Source organism: Macaca nemestrina, chromosome X (genome assembly GCF_043159975.1).
Source record: "Macaca nemestrina isolate mMacNem1 chromosome X, mMacNem.hap1, whole genome shotgun sequence".
Lineage (NCBI taxonomy): Eukaryota > Metazoa > Chordata > Mammalia > Primates > Cercopithecidae > Macaca > Macaca nemestrina.
This window is the reverse complement of record NC_092145.1, coordinates 71,567,579-71,589,861: the sequence shown is the minus strand read 5'-3', so window position 1 is coordinate 71,589,861 and position 22,283 is coordinate 71,567,579.

The following is a 22,283-nucleotide window of genomic DNA, read 5'->3' as shown; positions in this document are numbered from 1 at the left end:
CATACAAAAGAATACATTTAAACTCTTCACACTTTACACTAAAATTAATCCAGTGGATCAAAGACCTAGATGTAAGAGCTCAATCTACAAAACTGTTGGAAGAAACTATAGGTGTAAATTTTCATGACCTTGTATAAGGACACTGATTCTTAGATATAAAACCAAATATAAAAACAATAAAACTGGATAAATTGGATTCATCAAAATGTAAACTTTCATTCTTTAAAAGAAATCAGTAAAAAAGTGAAAGGACAACCTACAGAATGAGAGGGAATTTGCAAATCACCTATCTGATAAGATATTTGCATACAAAATACATAAGGGAGCCTTGCAACTCAAAAATAATATTAACAAATTAAATGATCCATTTAGAAAACAGGAAGATAATGTAAATGAACATTTCTTTAAAGAAGATATGCAAACACCCAACAAACACCTAAAAAGTTGTTGGACATAGTCATTAGACAAATGTAAATTAAAACTTCAATGAGATATCTCAGCACATCCAATAGAATGGCTAACGTAAAATAGAAAGCTTGTAGCAAATGTTGAAGAAGATGTGGACAACTGGAACCATTATACATTGTTGATAAGAGTGTAAAATGTAGTTACTTTGGTAAATAGTCTGGCAGTTCCTCAGAATTTGAACATAGAATTATCACATTGCCCAGTGATTCCCAGATATGCACCTCAATAAATTTAAAACATGTGTCCATGGAAAAAATGTGCTCATGATTGTTGACAGGAGCATTATTCTAATAGCCAAAACTTGGAAATAACCTAGTGTCCATTAACTGATCAGTGGATCAACAAAAGTTGGTATAGCTATACAATGGAAATGTTAATAATAGAAAGAATGAAGTACTGATACCTGCCACAACATGGATGAATGTTAAAAACATATGATAAATAAAGAAAACCAGACCAACAGTCATATTGTGATGTCATTTATATAAAACATCCAGAACAGGAAACTCTATAGACAGACATTTGACTAGTGGTTGACAAGAGCTGAGAAGTGGTTGTAAAGAGCTGAGAAGAGAAGAGTGATGCTACTAGATACAGAGTTTTTTGGAGGAGAGTAATGAACATATTTTGGAACAGATAGTGGTGGTGGGGGTATAAGGCTAAAAGTGTTCTAAAGCCAGTTGAATTGAACACTTTAAAAGTGTAAATGTCATGATATAAAAAGACATCTAAATAAATATTTTATTTAAATAATGCCAAAAGAAGGAAAGAGAGAGAACATCATTATCCAGTGATTCAGAGATCACAAAATCATTACTCCTACAATAACTGCTAACGCTGCCTCAGTTGCCGCTCAACATTGATGAAATTGATGATTAGCCACTGGAAATCTAAGTTCAGTCACCACAATTGCTTCTCAATCCATGATTTTGTTTGCCAACAGATATAGCAACAACAAGAGCTTTCTGTCTCTTTTCTGCTTTCCTAATCCCACAGAAGTGCATATAATTAGTGGAACCTCATTTTTTCAGGACTAAGTGTAAAGAAATCTGAGCTATATAGTGTTTTGTTGTGTTTTGATGTTGTTTTTCAGACTCCATATTATAAGAAACTAAGGATAGATTGTTGCCTGAAAAATAAAATACTCAAAACCCTCCACAGAAAGGCTCTCCAGGAATATGACATGTAAGCGACAGTCTCAATAATGAGAAAGGACCAGCTATCTGCCAGTGTAAAAATCTTGGGGAAAACCATTTCAGGCTGTGGAAATAGAATGTATGAGAATCCTGATGTGAGAGATGATTTGTTTTGCTTTAATTCAGAAAAAAAAGCTTTTTGTCTATATGTCCCTTAACAGTTATTATATTTATATTTCCTGTCTCATTGTCTCCTTGTGCAGCATTGTGGAAAATTTCTTGTGACCCCCTTCAAGATTACCAAGTATATCTTCACTTATGTTAATTTTTTAAATGAATCTGCTGACTTAAAAAAATTCTGTTATTTCCTATTTTCAGTCCTAGCAGTTATATTTGGTGTGTTTTCAAACCTCTGGGAATTTTTAATATGCTATTCCTGATAAAATTTTAGTTGGTTAAGCGTAAGACAGAGTATTTGTTTATTATTTGTTGATTATTTAAACATTTCCTTATTTGGGCTTTTAAAAGTTTATTTTAGGTCCAGGGGTACTTGTGGAGGTTCCTTATATAAGTAAGTTGTATGTCACAGGTGTATGGTGTGCAGATTATTTCATCAGCCAGGTAATAAGCATAGTACCTGACAGGCAATTTTTCCATCTTCACCCTCATTTCACCCTCCACACTCAAGTAGGCCTCAGTGTCTGTTGTTCCATTCTTTTTGTCCATATGTACTCAATGTTTAGATTCCACTTGTAAGTGATAATATGTGGCATTTGGTTTTCTGTTTCTATGTCAGTTTGCTTAGATAAATGGTCTCCAACTTTATCTGTGTTGCTGAAAAACACATAATCCGATTATTTCTAAGACTGCATAGTATTCCATGGTAGTACATATGCACCATATAATCTTTGTTCAGTCTACAACTGATGGGCATTTAGGTTGATTCCATGTCTTTGCTATTGTGAATAGTACTGCAGTAAACATATGCATGTGTGTGTCTTCGTAGTAAAACAATTTATATTTTTTAGCACATATATTCAATAATGGAATTGCTGTGTCAAATAACAGTTCTGTTTTAAATTCTTTGAGGAATTACCAATCTGCCTTCCACAATGGCTGAACTGATTACATTAGCATCAACAGTGTATAAGCATTCCATTTTCTCCACAACTACACCAGCACCTGTTATTTTTTGAATTTTTATTAATAAAAATTTTAACTAGAGCCAGATACTGTTCATTGTACATTCAGTCTGCATTTCTCTAAGTGATTAGTGATGTTGAGTATTTTTCCATATGCTTGTTGACCAGGTATATGTCTTCTTTTGAAAAGTGTCTGTTCATGCCCTTTACACACTTTGTAATGGAGTTGTTTTATACTTATTAATTTGTTTAAGTTCCTTATAGACTCTGGATATTAGACCTATATCAGATGCATAGTTTGCAAATACTTTCCCCTGATCTGTGGGTTGCCTGTTTTCTCTGTTGATAATTTCTTTTGCTGTGCATAAGCTTTTTAGTTTAATTAGGTCATACTTATTAATTTGTGGTTTAGTTGCAATTTCTTTTGGAGTCTTTTTCACAAATCTTTGCCAAGGCCTCTGACCAGAATGGTATTTCCTGGGTTTTCTTCAAGGGTTTTTTATAGTTTTAGGGTTTCAATTTTTTTTATAGTTTTAGGGTTTCAATTTAAGTCTTTAATCCGTCTTCACTGATTTTTATGTATGATATAAGGAAGGTGGCTGGTTTCACCATTCTGCATATGGCTAGCCAGTTATCACAGCACAGTTTATTGGACAGGCTGTCTTTTCCCTATTGCTTGTTTTTGTTGACTTTGTCAAAGGACAAATGGTTGTAGGTATATGGCCATATTTTTCATCTCCCTATTCTGTTCCATTGGTCGATGTGTCTGCTTATGGACCAGGACCATGCTCTTTTGCTTACCATAGCTTTGTCTGAGGTCAGATACTGTGAGGCCTGCAGCTTTGTTCTCTATACTTAGGATTGCTTTTGCTATTCAGGATCTTTTTTAGGCTCCTTTTTTTTTTTTTTTTTTTTTTTTTTTTTTTTTTTTTTGTGAGACAGAGTCTGACTCTGTCACCCAGGCTGGAGTGAAGTGTCACGATCTCTGCTCACTGCAACCTCTGCCTCCTGGGTTCAAGTGATTCTCCCGCCTCAGTCTCCTGAGTAGCTGGGATTACAGGTGCCCACCACCACGCCCAGCTATTTTTTTTTCTTTCTTTGTATTTTTAGTAGAGACAGAGTTTTACCATATTGACAAGGCTGGTTTCAAACTCCTGACCTGACGTGAATCTGCCCACCCTGGCCTCCTAAAGGCCTAGGATTACAGGCATGAGCCACCACACCCAGCCCATATGAATTTTAAAATAGTTTTTTTTTTTTTTCCTATTTCTGTGCAGACTCTCACTGGTAGTTTGATAGTAATAGCATTGAATCTGTAACTTGCTTTGGGCAGAATGACCATTTTAACAATATTTGCTCTCCCTAAACCATTTTAACAATATTTGTTCTCCATATCAATGAGCATGGAATTTTTTTTCCATTTGTGTCACTTGTGATTTCTTTCCGTGCTGTTTTGTAATTCTCATTGTAGAGATATTTCATCTTCCTGGTTAGCTGTATTTCTAGGTATTTTATTCTATTTGTGGCTATTGTAAATGGAATTGCATTCTCTATTTGGCCCTTAACTTGAATGTTGTTAGTGCATAGAAATGCTACCAATTTTTGCACATTGATTTTGCATGTAAGAGCTTTGCTGAAGTTGTTTATTAGATGTAGGAGCTTTTGGGTAAAGACTACATTGTTTTCTAGGTAAAGAAGTATATTGTTTGCAGACTGAGATAGTTTCATTTCTTCTCCTCCCATTCAGGTGCCTTTTATTTCTTTCTCCTGTCTGATTTCTCTGGCTAGGACTTCCAGCAGCATATTGAATAGGAGTGGTGAGAATGGGCATCCTTTTCTTGTTCTGGTTCTCAAGGGGAATGCTTCCAGCTTTTGCCCATTCAGTATGATGCTAGCTGTGAGTTGGACATAGATTTGTTTTATTATTTTGAGGTATATTCCTTAAATGCTTAGTTTGTTGAAAGTTTTTAACCTGAAGGATATTTATTGAATTTTATCAAAAGTCTTTTCTGCATCTATTGAGAAGATTATGTGGTTTTTGTTTTAGTTCTTTTAAATGGTGAATAACATTTATTGATTTGTGTATTATGAACCAACTTTAAATTGCAGAGATAACGTCTACTTAATCATTGTGGATTAGCTTTTAAATGTGCTCCTAGACTTGATTTGAGAGTATTTTGTTGAAGATGTTCTTCAAACATGCTCATCAGGTACACTGGCTTGAAATTTTACTTAGTGTATGTGTCTTTGGTCAGGTCTTGTCAACAGAATGATGCTGGGCTCATAAAATGGGTTAGGGAGGATTCCCTCCTTCTTCTTCTTATTTTTTTGTTTTTTTGAAATAGCTTCGGTGGTACCAGTTTTTCTTTATACATCTGATAGAATTTGGCTATGAATTCGTCGTTCCTGGGCTGCTTCTAGTTGGCAGGATTTTTACTAGTGATTCTATTTCAGGATACCTTATTGGTATTTTCAGGGATTCAATTTCTTTTTGGTTTTGTGTGGAGATGATGTATGTTTCCAGGAATTTATCCATATCTTCTGTTTTCTATGTTGCGTGCATAAAGGTGTTTGAAGTAGTCTTTGAGGGTTTTCTGTGTTTTTGCGGGGTCAGTGATAATGTCCCCTTTGTCATTACTGATTGTGTTTATTTAAACCTTCTTTTTTTCATTAGTGTAGCTAGAAGTTTATCAATATTATTTATTCTTTCAAATAACCACCACTGGATTTGTTTATCTGTTTTGTTATTTTTTTGTGTTTCAATTTCATTCACTTCTTCTCTAATTTTGGTTATCTACTGTATTTGCTAGCCTTGCATTTGGTTTGCTCTTTATTTTCTACTTCTTGTAGTTTTTATGTTAGGTTGTTAACTTGAGATCTTTGTAACTTTTTCATGTGAATATTTAGCACTATAAATTTTTCCTATAATACTGCTTTGTGGATCCCAGATATTCTGCTATTTTGTATGTTTATTTTCATTAGTCTCAAAGAATTTGATTTCTGCCTTAATTTTATCATTTAGCCAAATTTATTCTGGAGCATGTTGTTTTGTTTCCATGTGATTCTACAGTTTTGAGCCATCTTCTTAGTGTTGATTTCTCTTTTGGTTTCACTGTGGTCTGACAGTGTGGTTGGTATGATTTCAGTTTCTTGAATTTGCTGAGAACTGTTTTACGGCTGAATGTGTGGTTGATTGTCAACACTGTGCCATGTGGTGATGAGAAGAATGAATATTCTGTTGGGTTTGGGTGGAGTGTTCTGTAGATATCTGTTAGACCCATTTGTTGAACATAGAGTTCAGGTTCTGAATATCTTTGGGAGTTTTCTGACTTGATGATCTGCCTAATACTGTCAGTGGGGTATTGAAGTTTCCCACCATTTTTGTGTGATTACCTAAGTCTTCTTTTAGGTTTCTTTTTTAAATATATATATATACTTTAAGTTCTAGGGTACATGTGCACAACGTTCAGGTTTGTTACATATGTATACATGTGCCATCTTGGTGTGCTGCACCCATTAACTTGTCATCTACATTAGGTATATCTCCTAATGCTATCCTTCCCACGTTCCCCCACCCCAGGACAGGCCCCAGTGTGTGATGATCCCCTTCCTGTGTCCAAGTGTTCTCATTGTTCAGTTCCCACCTATGAGTGAGAACATGCGGTGTTTGGTTTTCTGTTCTTGCTACAGTTTCCTGAGAATGATGGTTTCCAGCTGCATCCATGTCCCTACAATGGACATGAACTCATCCTTTTTTCATGGCTGCATAGTATTCCATGATGTATATGTGCCACATTTTCTTAATCCAGTCTATCATTGATGGACATCTGGGTTGGTTCCAAGTCTTTGCTATTGGCAATAGTGCCACAGTAAACATACATGTGCATGGTTCTGGATATTAGCCCTTTGTCAGATGAGTAGATTGCAAAAATTTTCTCCCATTCTGTAGGTGGCCTGTTCACTCGAATGGTAGTTTCTTTTTTCTGGGCAGAAGCTCTTTAGTTTAATTAGACCCCATTTGTCAATTTTGACTTTTGTTGCCATTGCTTTCAGTGTTTTAGACATGAAGTCCTTGCCCATGCCTATGTTCTGAATGATATTGCCTGGGTTTTCCTCTAGGGTTTTCATGGTTTTAGGTCTAACATTTAAGTCTATAATCCATCTTGAATTAATTTTTGTTTAAGGTGTAAGAAAGGGATCCAGTTTCAGCTTTCTACTTATGGCTAGCCAGTTTTCCCAGCACCATTTATTAAATAGGGAATCCTTTCCCCATTTCTTGTTTTTGTCAGGTTTGTCAAAGATCAGATGGCTGTAGATGTGTGGTATTATTTCTGAGGACTCTGTTCTGTTCCATTGGTCTATATCTCTGTTTTGGTACCAGGACCATGCTGTTTTGGTTACTGTAGCTTTGTAGTATAGTTTGAAGTCAGGTAGCGTGCTGCCTCCAGCTTTGTTCTTTTGACTTAGGACTCTCTTGGCAATGTGAGCTCTTTTTTGGTTCCATGCGAACTTTAAAGTAGTTTTTTTCCAATTCTGTGAAGAAAGTCCTTGGTAGCTTAATGGGGATTTCATTGAATCTATAAATTACCTTGGACAGTATGGTCATTTTCATGATATTGAATCTTCCTATCCATGAGCATGGAATGTTCTTTCACTTGTTTGTGCTCTCTTTTATTTCATTGAGCAGTGGTTTGTAGTTCTCCTTGAAGAGGTCCTTCACATTCCTTGAAAGTTGGATTCCTAGGTATTTTATTCTCTTTGAAGCAATTGTGAATAGATGTTCACTGATTATTTGACTCTCTGTTTGTCTGTTAGTGAGCTTCATCCCTGGGATGCGAGGCTGGTTCAACATATGCAAATCACTAAACGTAATCCAGCATATAAACAGAACCAAAGACAAAAACCACATGATTATCTCAATAGATGCAGAAAAGTCCTTTGACAAAATTCAACAGCCCTTCATGATAAAAACTCTCAATAAATTCGGTATTGATGGAACATATCAAAATAATAAGAGCTATTTATTACAAACCCACAGCCAATATCATACTGAATGGGCAAAAATTGGAAGCATTCCCTTTGAAAACTGGCACAAGACAGGGATGCCCTCTCTCACCACTCCTATTCAACAATGTTGGAAGTTCTGGCCAGGGCAATGAGGCAAGAGAAAGAAATAAAGGGTATTCAATTAGGAAAAGAGGAAGTCAAATTATCCCTCCTAGCAGATGACATGATTGTATATTTAGAAAACCCCATCGTCTGAGCCCAAAATCTCGTTAAGCTGATAAGCAACTCCAGCAAAGTCTCAGGATACAAAATCAATGTGCAAAAGTCACTAGCATCATTTTAGTTTTCTAATAACCAGTTATGAGTCCTCCTGTGTTGGATGCATTATACCTCAGATACTTAGGTCTTCTTGTTGAAATGAACCATTTACCATTATGTAATGTCCTTACTTGTCTTTTTGATCAATATCAATATAAAGTCTGTTTTGTCTGAAATTAAATAACGATTTCTACTTTTTTCGGTTTTCCATTTGCATGATACATTTTTCTTTATCTCTTTACTTTTAGTCTATGGGTGTCATTGCATGTCAGATGAGTCTTCTGAAGACAGCATTTAGTGGGGTCTTGCATTTCTATCTAACATGGCACTCTGTGCCTTTTAAGTCTGGGTATTTATTCTATTTACATTAAATGTTAATAATGATGTGTGTGGATTTGGTCCTGTCATCATGTTGTTACCTGTTATTACGCAGACTTGATTGTGTAACTGCTTTATAGTTTCTATTGTCTATGTACTTAAGTGTGTCTTTGTGGTGACTGGTAATGGTCTTTCATTTTCATATTTAGTACTCCCTTAGGGACCTCTTACAAGGCATGTCTGGAGATAACAGACTCCCTCAGCATTTGCTTATCTGAAAAGGATCATGTTTGTCCTTCATTTACGAAGCTTTGTTATTCTGGATAGTAAAGTCATGATTGGAATTGATTTTCTTTAAGAATCTTGAATATAGACCCCCAATCTGTTCAGGCCTGTAGGGTTTCTGCTGAACAGTCCCCTGTTATCCTGATGGGGATCCTTTTGTAAGTGACCTGCCCCTCCTCTCTAGCTGTCTTTAACTTTTGTCTTTCATTTCAACCTTACAGAATCTGATGACTATGTGTCTTGGGATGGTCACCTTCTACGGGATCTCAAAGGAGTTCTCTGCATTTTCTTAATTGAATGATGGCCTCTCCATTGAGGTTGTGCAAATTTTCATAGATTATAACTTCAAATATATTTTTCAAGTTGCTTATTTTCTTTCCCTCTCTTTCGGGGATGCCAATGAGTCATAAATTTGGTCTCTTTACATAATCCCACATTTTTAAGAGGTTTTGTTCATTCTTTTTTATTCTCTTTTATTTATTTTTGTCTGACTGCTTTAATTTGGATAACTAGTTTTCAAACTCTGAGATTCTTTTCTGAGCTTATTCTACTCTACTAATACTTGTTATTCTATTATGAAATTTGTGAAGCGAATTTTTAAGCTCTATCAGATGAGTTTGATTCTTGCTTGAAATGACCGTTTTATCTTTTAGCTTCTGTATTATTTTATTATATTCCTTAGTTTCCTTATATCGTGTTTTAACTTTTTTTTGAATCTTGATTGTCTTCATTCCTATTCATAATCTGAATTCTATGCTTGTCACTTCAGCAATTTAAACCTAGTTAAAAACCATTGCTGAGGAACTGGTGTGGTCATTTGGAGGTAAGAAGATATTCTGGCTTTTTGAGTTGCCAGATTACTTGCACTGGTTCTTTTTCATTTTTGTGAGTTGATGATCCTTTAATCTTTGAAGTTGTTATTCTTTAGCTGTTACCGTCTTTGATGCCCTTGGGGGTTTGATTCGATTTAAAATTCATTAAGTCAACTGGCTTAATTTCCGGAAGATTTTAATGGGCCAAAGCTGTGTTCAGCACTCTTGTGCTGTGTGTTTTAACTCTGGGGGGCTGCTATCATGTCCCCAGTTTTGTTCTTTTTTCCCCTTAAGTTCAGAAACCTACTTCACTGGAGGAGCCAGCGTGTTCCTATTCTATTCCTAGTCTGATTGGTGATGCTGGCCCAAGACCTTCATTAGGGCAATGGAAGGGTCATTCATTGTCACTCATGCATGCCACCAGCTACAGCAGTGCCAGAGGGTGCATGTGCATCAGCTAGGTCAGGGAAGTGGTGGGAGTTAGGTGGCAGCAATGCTGTATGCCCTCTCACAAGTGGCAGTGGTAATGCATCATGGGTGTGTCTTGGCAAGATTAGGGTTGTTGACAACTGTGCTTATACATGTAGTGGTGGCAGGAGTGAGAATGGCGCACTGGTAGTGGTGGATTTACTGATGTATGTGCATGTTTGCACAGGCGGCAGCGCAACATGGTCTCGGTAGGTTTATTCATGTCCCTGTGTGCATGTGTACTGTCAATGGTGACATGGGAGGGACCCATGCATTAGAGGACAGGGGTGTCATGGAGTGCGCCTGCCATCAATGATGGTACAGTAGTCTTCATGAGTATAGTTACACTGGTGGAGGAGGTAAGCTGAAGTCTGCTCATGCAAGCATGCCAGCAAAGTGGTGGTAGTGGGGATGGAAGACATGGGTATGTTTGTACCGTCAGAGCTGCATGGGGAGCCTGCAGTTGTGCTAGTGAGCGTCGGTGATGAATGAACTTCTAGAACTGCTACAGTCAGGCAGTTTGTTGATGAAGAAGCTATGATGAAGGCTGCGTAGAAGTACTTTGGTTGGGCATCTGGGGCTTTGCTGCAGGTGGGCACAGCCTGGCTGGGGCCCCAAAGAAGGCAAGCAGACAGTGGGGGTTACAGATCAGACTGGCTCTGTCTCACTGGCAAGACCACCCTGCTTTATCCAAATCAAGCAGTAACTCCAAGGCCAAAGTCTCTTAGGGGAGCATGGAGAACCTTGAAGGATAGGTATCCATGTCCATGCTCCATCGTGATTGTTCACACACTAAGCACTCTGAGCTTCACAGAGGCTGTAGGGCTGCCCTGCCACCTCTTTTAGCATCGGTCTTTGCAATGTCAAGTTTTTGTGGGGATTGCAGAGTCTCTTACTGCTAAGATTCCAGAGGTCCATGGTGAGAACACACCACTCCTTGCCTGGTCAAGTCATCCCTTCCCCAGAAATAACTAGGGCACAGGACATATCCTGATGCTTGAGAGTTCCATGCAGGCTTCTCAGACTTCTCCCACATCATTCCAGCATCTATGTCTTCCTCTCATCCACTCGCATTGCCTTCCATCCAAAGATGTGCTCGGATTGTACCAGTCGTCTTGATTTCCTGGTGTCTTGGTGGAAGATGTTTCTCTCGGCTATGTCTAGTCAGCCATCTTGGCTCCTTTCTAATTTAAATATTTGAAGAGTTTGCAAGTTTGTTTTTGTTGCCTGCTGTTTTGTTGGTTCTAACTTGTCTGCTTTGTTTTCTCGTGTGAGTGTTGACTTTTGAATGGGTGATGTTTGTTGTATTGCCACACTGAAATGAAGAACATATGCCTCGTTGTCTTTGCTAAATGCTGACTGTAAACACCCAGGGCATAGAAATATCTAGCTGAACTTTGTAACAATTTGAATGAGGTGAGAAGCCTCCTGACCAGAACTTGAGGGTAGTCCAAATGTGGTGTGCAGGCTACACAGGTGGGGGAAAAACCAAGCCCTTTTCTTTAGCAGCTGGGAGGTCAACACAGAAAGTCAACAAAGAAACAATGGATTTAAACTATACCTTGGAACAAGTAGAATTAACAGAAATATACAGAACATTTCATCCAACAACCGCAGGGTATCTTGGGGCAGGTTTTTAAGCCTGTCTCACTCTCCGCTTGGAAATGGATTCAGGGCTGTCGGAGGTGACCCAGTGGGAATGAGACGAGATCCCATTTTTGTTGGAGCTGGGTGAAGCCTGTGACTGCCGGCATTTCCCCACTTCCCTGACAACCTGCATGACTCAGCAGAGGCAACCATAATTCTCCTAGGTACACAATTCCAGTCACCTGGGAATCTTCCCCCCATCCCCACAGCAGCTGCAGCAAGACCCGCCCAAGGAGAGTCTGAGCTCCCCCCACACCTAGCCCCAACCCCAACTGATGGTCCTTCCCTACTCACCCTGGTAGTGGAAGACGAAGGGCATATAACCTTGGGAGTTCTAGGGCCCTGCCCACCACCAGTTCCTCCCCATGCTACCACAGCAGATGCTCTCTGAAAAGTGCCACCTCCTGGCAGGAGGCCAACCAGCACAAAAGTAGAGCCTTAAACCACCAAAGCTAAGAACCCTCAAAGAGTTCATTGCACACGCCCCACCCCCCAACCGCCACCAGAACATGTGCTGGTATCCAAGGCTGAGAGACCCATAGATGGTTCACATCACAGGACTCTGTGCAGACAACCCCCAATACCAGCCTGGAGCCAGGTAGACTTGCTGTGTGGCTAGACCCAGAAGAGACACAACAATCACTGAAGTTCAGCACATAGGAAGCCACATCCATAGGAAAAGTGGGGGAGAACTACATCAAGTGAACACTCCCATGGGACAAAAGAATCTGATCAATAGACTTCAGCCCTATACCTTTCTTCTGATAAAGCCTACCCAAATAAGAAGGAGCCAGAAAAAGAACCCTGGTAATATTAAAAAACAAGGCTCTTCAACACCCCCCCAAAATCACACTAGTTCACCAGCAATGGATCCAAATCAAGAAGAAATACCTGATTTACCTGAAAATGTATTCAGGAAGTTAGTTATTAAGCAAATCAAGGAGGGACCACAGAAAGGCAAGCCCCAGTGCAAGTAAATCCAAAAACTGATATAAGAAGTGAAGGAAGAAATATTCAAGGAAATAGATACCTTAAAGAATAAACAATCAAAAATTCAGGAAACTTTGGACACACTTTTAAAAACGTGAAATGCTCTGGAAAGTCTTAGCAGTAGAATTGAACAACTAGAAGAAAGAAATTCAGAGCTTGAAGACAAGGTCTTCTAATTAACCCAATCCACCAAAGACAAAGAACAAAGAATAAGAAAATATGAACAATGCCTCTAAGATGTCTGGGATTATGTTAAATGACCAAACCTAAGAATAATCAGTGTTTATGAAAAAGAAGAGAATTCCAAAAGCTTGGAAAACATATTTGGGGGAATAATCAATAAAAACTTTCCCAGTCTTTCTAGAGACCTAAACATTCAAATACAAGAAACACAAAGAACACATGGAAAATTCATAGCAAAAAGATGTTTGTCTAGGCACACTGTCATCAGGTTATTCAAAGTTAAGACAAAGGAAAGATTCTTAAGAGCTGTGAAACAGAAGCACCAGGCAAATTATTAAAGAAAACCTATCATGTTAACAGCAGATTTATCAGCAGAAACTCCACAAGCTAGAAGGGATTGGGGCCCTATCTTCAGCCTCCTCAAACAAAACAATTATCAGCCAAGAATTTTGTATCCAGCAAAACTAAGCAACATGTACGAAAGAAATATACAAACTTTTTCAGACAAACAAGTGCTGAGAGAATTCACAATTACTAAGCCACTTCTAAAATGAGCTCTAAATCTTAAAACAAATCCTGGATACATCAAAACAGAACCTATTTAAAGCATAAATCATACAAGACTTATAAAACAAAAATACAAGTTAAAAGCAAAGCAAAAACAAACCAAAAAAAAATAAACTACGCACACAACAAAGAGCATGATGAACACACATTTTAATACAAACATTGAATGTAAAAGTCGTAAATGCTCCACTTAAAAGATACAGAACTGCAGAATGGATAAGAACTCAACAACCAACTGCCTGCTGCCTTCAGGAGACTCACCAAACACATAAGGACTCACATAAACTTAAGTAAAGTAGTGGAAAAAGACATTTCCTGCTAAAGGACACCAAAAGTGAGCAGGGGTACCTATTCTTATATTAGACAAAACAAACTTTAAAGCAACAGCTGTTAAAATAGACAAAGAGGGACATTATATAATGCTAAAAGGCTTTGTCCAACAGGAAATTATCACAATTCTAAACATATATGCTCCTAACACAGGAGATTCCAAATTTATAAAACAATTACTAATTGACCTGATAAATGAGATAGACAGCAACACAATAATAGTGGGGGACTTCAATACTCCACAGACAGCATTTGACAGGCCATCAACACAGAAAGTCAACAAAGAAACAATGGATTTAAACTATACCTTGGAACAAGTGGAATTAACAGAAATATACAGAACATTTCTTCCAACAACTGCAGAATACACATTCTATTCAAGAGTGCATGGAAATTTCCCCAAGATAGACAAGCCTCAATAAATTTAAGAAAATTGAAATTATATCAAGCACTCTCTCAGACCACAGTGGAATAAAACTTGAAATCAACTCTAAAAGGAACCTTCAAAACCATGCAAATACATCGAAATTAAATAACCTGCTCCTGAATGACCATTGGGTCAAAAACAAAATCAAGATGAAAAGTAAAAAAATCTTCGAACTGAACAACAATGATGACACAACCTATCAAAACTCCTGGGATACGGTAAAGGTAGTGCTAAGAGGAAAGTTCATAGCCCTAAACGCCTATATCAAAAAGACTGGAAAAGCACAAACTGACAGTCTAAGGTCACACCTCAGGGAACTAGAGAAACAAGAACAAACCAAACCCAAACTCAGTCGAAGAAAGGAAGTAACCAAGATCAGAGCAGAGCTAAATGCAATAGAAACAAACAAGCAAAAACAAACAAATAACAACAAAAACATACAAAAGATAAATGAAACAAAAAGCTAGTTATTTGAAAAGATAAATAAAATTGATATACCATTAGCAAGATTAAGCAAACAGAAAAGAAGAGAGGAAATCCAAATAATCTCACTAAGAAAAGAAACAGGAGATATTACAACAGAAAACACTGAAATACAAGAGATCCTTCAAGGCTACTATGAACACCTTTACACACATAAACTAAAAAACGTAGAAAAGATGACGAACTTCTTAGAAAAATACAACTCTCCTAGCTTAAGTTTGGAAGAATTAGATACCCTGAACAGATCAACAACAAGCAGTGAGATTGAAATGGTAATTTAAAAATTATCAACAAAACAACTTCCAGGACTGGATAGATTCACAGCAGAATTCTACCAGACATTAAAAGAATAATTGGGTTTTCCCTTCCATAGCCTAATACTGAAATGACTCACTGTTAAGTTTTAACTCTCATCTTTTAGAACTCTCTTAAGTCCTCTTCACTTAGCAGGAACAGGAAACTCCCCTGATAGAACCTTGATAATAGATCCTTTCCACTCACAAGAAAAATAATTTCCATTTTTACTTTGTAGTTATGATATTGTTTCTCAAAATTGTAGTTATTATAAAAATCTTTGGTTGACATCTGCATCTTCCACAGCATTTCAGCAAGAGTTTCTCACAAATTTATTTATGGAAAGCCTGTTTCTCTTAAGTCAATAAAACATATAAAATAATATTTCTGAAGATCAATTGCAGCTAGTTTTAAGACAATTTCTGAAAAATTAAGATTTTTACATGCCTCAGACATTGGATGATCAAATGACCTAATGTAGTGCTACTCAAACTACTTACGATGAAGGTTCTTTTTAAAATATATATAATCTGTTACAAAAGTGTACTTTTGTAAAATACAATAAAAGTGAGTTAATAGAAAGGTACAATTTAAAAAGCAAACATATACAAAATGCAGCTCCACTGATCACCTTTGGTGATCACATTGGTGATCACATTGCAGCAATGTCTCAAGTTGCTATAAACATTTTTAAATGACTTGTTCTTTATTTCCATTTTTGTCTTGCCTTGTACCAATTGACAGACCATCACCAGTCTCTAGACATCCACTGAGTAGCCCCGATAGAATTCATTTAATCAGTGCTTCTCAAACTTTATTTTTTCATTTAAGTTTTTGAGACCTAGGTCTCCCTTTGTTGCCCAAGCTGAAGTGCAGTGGCATGATCATGGCTCACTTCAGTCTCAACCTCCTGAGCTCAATCAATCTTCCCACCTCAGCCTCCTGAGTAGCTGGAACTAGAGGCACATGCCACCATGCCCAGCTAACTTTTGTTGTTGTTGTTGTAGAGACCAGGTTTCGCCATGTTGCCCAGCCTGGTCTCAAACTTTCAGACTCAAGTCCTCTGCTTGACTTAGCCTCTCCAAGTGCTGAGATTACAGGCATGAGCCACCATGCCCAGCCCTAATGCATCTCAAACTTTAATGTGCACATTAATCACCTAGGGATCTTGTTAAAAATGTGTTAAAATGGGTCTGTACTTGGATCCAAAATTGAGTATTTTTAGCAAGATACCAGATGAAGCCTACAATGCTGCTTGTCTGTATTTCCCCATGTGGGGAAATATTGTGTATATTCATTTCCATATCTCCAATGCTGAACACAATACTAGGCACATAATAGGTGTATAGGAAATGTTTGAAGGGTATTGAAATTTCCCTGCATGGATACATGAACTTTTTTCATTTAAAAACATATTCCATAACATTTTGATTATGGGTACAGGCAGTGAGGAAGAATGTTTTTAAAATATCCACCTTGTCATAAATGTATACTTTTTTACAAATAAAATACTATAAAAGTTACATTAAATAAAAAATATACAAAATGTAAGTCCATGTTTGGATGTTGCAGCGATGTCAAATTTCTTGTGTTGTGATTCTATCAATTACTTGACATTTACAAAACTATGTTTCGAGGACAGGATTGCTTTTATTTGCATAATCCATTGCAACACTGATTTTATAACAGTGAGGAGGGATAGTATTTTTCAATAGGTAAAGGTTTAGTTTCTTTTTAATACCCTGTTAATGAAACTACCACTTACATAGATGTTGTAATTTTGTATTTTTTTTCTCCTTTCACTGAGATGACCACATTAACTGGATTGACTCGTGAACCTAATTATACATGCAGCATAACATGAGTATAATAGGGTCTGGACAGCCAAGAGGTAGAGCTCTATGAAAGCTGTTCCGAGCATTGTGTTAATAATTTCCATAAGACATTGTCTTCTAGGTGTGATATTTCACCAAGCTCGTGACTCATGTCACTGTCACCAAGCTTTTCTGTTTTATATCTATTTTCTCTTGGCAAATTGTGACATGGTAGTTTTATCAAAAGGAACTTTCAGAAATCTTATAAAAGAGTTTGTGAGTCTTCCTCAGCTTCAAAAAATTCTGTCAAAATCTGATTTTGAAGTATGCCACAAAAATGAACCTGTTCTTTGAATTATAACAAATGGCTTTCAAAATGAGGTGGGAGAAGGGTTTAACAAAACACATTGTATTCAACTAGTCAAACACATGAATGGTTTAAGTGACAATGCCTGATACATGCATAGTTGCCAGAAGTGTTCTGTAGAAGCCCCCGTGTCCTTGATGCCATTAGACTCCTCCACTGTTTTTCTTTCCTCTGGAGTCTTTGAATCTTTGCTTACCAAGATAGACTGCAGAAACCAAAAACAGCCCTAAGGGATCATTACCGTCAACAAAAAACAACTTTAGATATCCTTAGAGGACAATAAGGGTTTGCCTATTGGTGTCTGGGTCAATAGATATCCTTAGAGGACAATAAGAGTTTGCCTATTGGTGTCTGGGTCAATCAATAGTGTTTTTGGAACTTGTGACACTTATATTACCATTTTAAATCTTGAGTTTGTAAATTCATTCATGATCCCAGTTATTTTCCTTATTACTTGATTTTTGGTAAATGTGGATTACTATAAAGAATGTTTGTGTGGCAGTAAGGTAGTCATATAAATTATCTTAATGTATATGTCTTTTTCAGATTATTTAAAATCTACCACCCACAGTAGATGTAAGCTCCATGAGAGCAGGCTTCTTGCTTGCTTTCTTTACTACCACAACCCCAGCACCTAGAACTCTGTCTAGATCATGGAAGATGCTTGGCAAATATGTGTGGCATGAATGTTCAATTATCATTTCACACATTAGACTCAAAATCATAGAAATGTTTCTTTGATACCTATACCTTGATAGACAGAGAGGTAAACATAAACTCAAGAGGCCTTGTTTTTAATATCGCTGAACTTAATCAGAATTTTAAAACAACTAAATTTAAAGAGAAGCTAGTCAGTGCATGCATTTAAATAAATGCCCACTTATATGCAAGATGTCACCTTTGTTACTGATCTCTAATATTTCACTCACAGATTAATCTAACTCGGGTTTTAGCCTTTTATCATATTATAATATTTCCTTCTATAATTATTTTGTGTGTCTTTCTTTTTAGCTTTATTGAAATATATGCCAAAATTGTACACATTTTATGTATACATCTTGATGAGTATGGACATACACACACACCCAAGATACCACCACTACAACCAAGGTACTAAAGACATCTGTCACCTCTAAAATTGCCCTTGTCTTTTTTTTTTTTTAGAACACTAAACATGAGATCTATCTTCTAAACATATTTTAAAGTGTACAATGCCTTGTTGTTTATGTAACATAGTGAAACAACTGTGGAAAACAGCATGGAGGATTCTCAAAACATTAAAAATAGAACAACCATATGATCCAGCAATCCCATTTCTGGTATATATCCAAAATAATTAAAACGAGGATATCAAAGAGACATCTAAAACTTTATGTTTATTGCAGCATCATTTCCAATAATCAAGATGTGTAAACAACCCAAATGTCCACCTACAGATGACTACAGAAAAAAAATGTGCTATGCACATACACACAATGTAGTATTAGTTAACGTTAAAAAGAAGGAAATCCTGCCATTTGTAATACCATTAATCAAACTAGAGGACATTATACTAAGTTAAATAAGCCAGCCGCAGAAGGACAAAGACTGCATGATTCCACTTATATGAAGTATCTAAAATAGTCAAACTCATAGAAGCAGAGAGTAGAATGGTGTTTACCAGAGGCTGGAAAAAGGGCGAAATGAGGAATTGTTCTTTGATAGGTAGAAAGTTTCTGTTATAAAAGATGAATATGATTTTACTAACTGATTCTGAGGCTTCTTTTAGAGTCAAATATTTCTCATCTCTAGTTAAACACAGCTCTGAAATTTAGCTCAGATCTATTTGAGAAGAAGAGCAACCCCAATTCCAACCATGGATTATTTGGACAGAACAAATTATTTTTAGAACTCTTTGTTTTATAGCATCAACTGAAGCAGACCCTTACATTAGAAGGGAGAAATTGAAGACACACAAAAGTAATAGTGTGTGTTTCCTCCATCTCCTCCCCTATCCCGAGTCAGAAAGTCACTTTATATTCTTCTGTTAAATAGAAACACTATCTTCTCTCTCTTCAGGGTACTTTCTATTTGTAGGTACTTAACAGGTGTTAGCAGCATCCTGGCAGCCTACAACTTCCATGGTTTGCCATTGAAGTATGCTGCTTCCTAAAAGAGTATGTATCTATTACTAGAGAACAATCCACTTTGAACAGAAATTTAAAATGGTATTAATGACTCCTACTGCCTTCCCTTCTTCCTCACTCTGTTCCAGCAGCGATAACCCCCTCCCTGGTTCCTAGAACACCACAACAACATGTATGTTTTTCATGTCTTAGTTTTCTTCATAGCATTTATCATAATCTGTTGTTCTATAGGTTTATTTCTTTGTTTATTGCCTATTTTCAATTTAACAAACATATATATTGCTCATTATGTGCTGTATTTTACAAATATTAACTGTTTAATTTTCACGATTATTGTGGGAAGTAGGCATTATCAATATAGTTATTTTGCAGATAATGAAAATGGTCATAAGTAGATTAGGTAACTTGAACAAGGCCATGCAAATATTAAGTGATGGAATTGGGATTAAAACATACACAATTTGACTCCAATGTCCATGCTATTAAAAAAAGGCATAAAATATAATACTTGTGAAGTCAGAGATTTTTAACTATTTTGTTCAGTGGTGTGTCCTTGGTGCCAAGAATGTCGAAATTATAGTAGGTTCTCAATATATATTTGTTGAATAGTTTAGTTTATTACTTTGGGGGTGAATAAACAAGCAAAAATGTCCTTATGCCTCCCTGGAGTTTCTCCTGGTAGCTTAGAAACATGGTATCAATCAGCTACTTCACGGAATGTGTTTAGTCCTAAGAGATAGAAGTCCGCTGTCAAGAGATGACGACACTGGAGAAATATTAAGTGAGTTATACAACACCATGATGTTGTGAAGTTGTTGTAAAAGCATGGTATGAGGTCCTTAAGCGGACCCTTAAGGCTGTGAAAGAGGGCAGGTAGAAAATGATGAGAAGTTAGGTCTCTGAGACCACAAATCCTTTTCCAGGCAAACAACTCTGCTTGTGCCTGTTTTTTATCTTGGGCTTGTGTAAATGATTTTATTTGAACACAGGGGTAAACATGGTTAAGGCCACTCTTACAGTAGAGAGAACACTGCTTGAAGTCAGAAGACTTGGGTTCTATTTTTATATTCTATCATTTACTAGCTGTAACTCCGACCCTGTCTTGCAAGGGATATCAAATGAAATGATGACTGAAACAAATGTGGTTTGGTATTCCCCAGAATGGTTATATATGTGGGCTGAATAGGTGGTCCCCTACCTAGTAGAGCTCAGGAACTGTAAATAGTCCAACTTTCCACAGAAAAAAAAAAAAAACTATCATTTTCATTAGCCTGACACCATGGCTGTAATTCTCACCATCAGTTACTCCTTTAGACTAAGGGAGTGCTTCAAGAGACTCCTGATAAAATATCCCAAGAGGGAAATTAATTTATCACCATCAATTAACACACTAATATAGAATTATTTTTCAGATTGACAAGTTGTCATCCAGCAAAGAGTATCTAAAGGAATGAAAACATTGATTGGTAAATATCAAGAAAAGATAAAAGGAAATAAAGCATTTGAGAGAGCAAAAATAACCCCTTATATCACTTAACCATTTATAGTTTTCACAGCATTTTCACGTATTTCATCTATTTGAACTTTACAGCAATTATACAGAATTGATATGTGTATGCCAATTTTGCAGATAATAAAACTGAGGCTAAAAGACAAGCAATTTGACCTCTCCCAAACTGCATATTTACCTTGAAATACCCTCTCCCTACTACAAATATTACCTAATTCATGTTTGCTAAACAAACTCAGTTTACACTATTTTTCTAAAGAATATTCCTTGACCCCTGTAGACTTGATAAGACACTCATTCCAGAATACTATGCTTTTCTTGATTGATCAGAATAAAATATTACTGTGATTTTCTGATGAATTGATTTATTCCACCACTGAATTTTTGGCAGTCTTGATGGAAAAAAGTCTGGCTGTCTTGTTCACTATCACTTCTCTGGTGTCTAAAATAGGGCTTGGCACACATATTATAGCTATCCAACAGGTACTTATTAAATAAATAAATGATTTACAGATGTTCACAGGCAATAGTCTTTGCTACTGAGGGGAAGGTGAGCCCCAGCAGAGTTTGGCCACCATTCAAATGAGAATAATTGAGCCCTGGATAGAGCCATTACAACCTGAGAATTTGGGCAAAGCTAATGCCATTTTTATTTCCTACAGAGCATCTTTCATAATCTTTCTAAAGAAACTCAATCCAATAATAATCACTTACAATTTATACTTGTTAAACTAAAACTAAACATATTCATATTGTATTTTAGCTTAGATGTGGAAATAATTTTGCTGCTCTGTTTTTCTGCTACTTTATGTTTTTTTTGTATAGAGATTAACTTTTGATTGTTACAAATGTATGACATTAGTACAAATCTTTTTATTATGATAATAGTCTTGAAAGAAATTAAGAAAACCAAAACATATACAAAATATGTTCTTAATATTTTTTATTAAACTCAACTTTTTAATCTCTTAGTACAAATTTAAACAAACTCTATCACTATTATACTTATCAATGTATATGTTTAAATACTAATTCTTGTGAAAGACATTATTTTTATTATTTTTCCAATTCATAATTAACAAATAATGGTTGTATATATTTATGGGATACAATGTGATTTTTGATATATATTTACAATGTGGAATGATTAAATCAGGTTAAAATCCATCACCTCATATACTTATCATTTTTTGTGGTGAAAACATTTAAAATCTATTATTTTAGCAATGTTGAAATATACGATGCATTATTAATTATGGACACCATTCTGTGCAATAGGTCACTGAAAATTATTTATACATAAAAATGTATAAATAATACAATTATTATTATGTAACCTTTGACGAACATCTCCCTTTTCCCCATTCACTCCCCTCCCCCAATCTCTGCATTTCACTGTCTACTTCCATGAGTTCAACTATTTTAGATTCCACGTATAAGTCAGATGATGCAGTATTTGGGATTCTGTGCCCAGCTTCTTTCTTTTAGTATAATGTTCCTTAGGTTTATCTACATTGTTGCAAATGACAGGATTTCCCTCCTTCTTTAAGGATGAGTAATATTCCACTGAGTATGTATCCCAGAACAAGAT